Genomic DNA, 2,621 nt, shown 5'->3' with positions numbered 1-2,621 from the left:
ATGTTGATTCTTCCTACCCAGGAGCAGGGGATATCTTTCCATTTTTTTATATCCTCTTCAATTTCTTTTTTCAGAGTGCTGTAGTTTTCAGTGTAGAGATCTTTTGTTTCTTTTGTTAGATTGATTCCTAGATACTTCATATTTTTGGATGCTATTGTAAAAGGAATTTTTTCCCTTATTTCTCTCTCCATGTGTCTGTTATTTGTGGATAAGAAGGCTATTGATTTTTGGGTATTCACCTTGTATCCAGATACTCTACTGAATCTGTCAATTAAGTCTAGAAGTTTTTTGGTGGAGTTTATTGGATCTTCAATGTAGAGTATCATATCATCAGCAAATAATGATAGTTTACAAAGCTATTAACTTCAGGGGGGATAGAGAGAGTGCAGGAATAAGGACAAGAATATATCCTCTTAACAATAACAGGCGCTTGCCTTCCCTTGAAGGTACAGAGCCATGAGTGAGGTAAAATGACTGGAGAAAAGAACATAAAGAGAAACCCCTCCTAAAAACAAAAAATAATAAAAGAAGAAGTCTGAGTTAGGGCAGGAGCCGGAATAAAAAGGGAGATGAGGGATAATATGGTGGAGCAAGAGACTGAGTTGGAGACAGAGGACAGAAAAAAGAAAGAAATTTTAGGGTGGAATGAGGAAAAGAAAAAAGAGAGAGAGAGAGAAAAAAAGAATTTGAAGGGCCTCTTTCAGACTGTCTCTGTTCTCATATTATACCACATGTACAGCCATATGCAGAAATGAATCCCCTGGTCTCAGTTAGCCAATGGCAGTTCCCCACGACTGAGACTGAACACAGTCTACAAGGCCTAACTTGAGTTTCCCTACCCTCAGGGTTGAACTCCACTCAGTTCTGTTACAGATTTCCCCTGCCCTTTCTTTAAAGATGTTCAAAGTTGGGAGCTCAGAAAAGTAACCTTCATGAGAACCTATGCCTCTGCAAAGTTGGTCTAAGGACTGGCCCAATCAGGAGGTTTGAGAATGGGCGGGAGGTCGTGGGGGTGTTTCAAGGGTGCCCGCGTGGCTACCTTCCTTACTGGGTCTGTTGTGGCGCAGTCCAGGAGGTCGCACACCCGCCAGGTGATGTCAGGCAGGCAGGCAGCTGAAGAGACCCCCTCTGGGGTCTTTGGGTCCTTGCTGGGTCTGTTGTCGTGCAGTCTGGGAGGTCGCACACCCGCCGGGTGATCTCAGGCAGGCAGGCAGCTGAAGAGACCCCTTCCGGGGTCCTTGAGTCCTTGCTGGGTCTGTTGTCGTGCAGTCCGGGAGGTTGCGCACCTGCTGGGTGATCTCAGGCAGGCAGGCAGCTGAAGAGACCCCTCCAGGTTCCTTGGGTCCTTGCTGGGTCTGTTGTTGCGCAGTCTGGGAGGTCACACCCACCGGGTGATCTCAGGCAGGCAGGCAGCTGAAGAGCTCACTTCTTCTTCGTAACAAATCATTAGAAGAAAATTTGCTGCTTTGATGGGCATGCTCAATGGAAAAGGCTTTTAAAAATATATTTTGACAAATTGCCCCACTGAAGGTTCCTACCCATAAGGGAGAGAAATGGGCCAAACAAAATGTCAGACTCATTACATGCCTACACCAAAAATTTTCAAGTTATTCAGCCACAGTACTCTCTGCTTAAAGGAAAGCTTGTGTATTGTATTGAATTATATGGAATTGCTATTTTTACAGGTAAAATGGTTGAATGTCAACACTTTCTTATCATCTAACTAATGTTACTATGGTCTAGGGTGCTGGCACTCTTTGTAGAGTTTCTCTCTAGGTGCTTCTTGTCTGGAACAAAGAACTGGACAAAACAAGGACAAAAGGTAGCAAAGTTTCACATTTATTAAAGGTAGGAAAAGAAAAGAAACATGCTCTTCAGAGCCAATTAAAGTTAAGGAAAGAAAATACACTCTGCAAAGTGCAGTTTGGACACTGAAAGAAATTAACAGCTTGATGGCAGCTGTCTTTTGTATCTCCCACTTCTCAGTGGGAAGTCAAGTTGAAGTCCTCCTATCGAAACCTGCTTGAGGGCCAGGGATGTGGCTCAGAGGTACTGTGCCTGCCTGGCAAGCACAAGGTCCTGAGTTCATTCCGCACTGCCAGTGGGGTATGTGTGTGTGTGTGTGTGTATGTGTGTGTGGGTTTGGTGGGGGGCTGCTCAAGTTTTCATGAGAAGATCTGAAGATAGCATGCTCTGATTGGTTCCAAATGCAGGGCTTTGGGAACTGTTCTGTGCCTGTCTGCTGGAACTCTGTGATTAACAGATCACCTCCATTCCTTGGCCAGTTTTCCATTCCCCAATCTCCTGCCTTACTAGCAGAAGCCCAGCATGAAAATTACAGCTTCTCTGATTGATAGTGTCTTAAAGGTATTGGGAGGAGCTCAGAGAAATGCTAGAGAGAGAACAACTGTGTAGGCACCAAGCCCTGTGCAGGAAGGAGATGTTAAAGTTGGATAGAAGAAATAAAGAAGGTAGGAAAGATGCAAAGAAAATAATAATTTGTAAATTGGACTTTAAAAAAGACTGCAGCTCAGGACTCAGTCAAAGTTACCCAGGGTTGCCAGGCACAGTGGCACACACCTGTAATCCAAGCATGTGAGAAGCTGAGGCAGAAACATGGC

The sequence above is a fragment of the Fukomys damarensis genome, unplaced genomic scaffold, assembly GCF_012274545.1.
Source record: "Fukomys damarensis isolate Sample0158 unplaced genomic scaffold, DMR_v1.0_HiC HiC_scaffold_20, whole genome shotgun sequence".
NCBI classification, from domain to species: Eukaryota; Metazoa; Chordata; class Mammalia; order Rodentia; family Bathyergidae; genus Fukomys; species Fukomys damarensis.
This window is presented reverse-complemented; position numbering follows the sequence as displayed.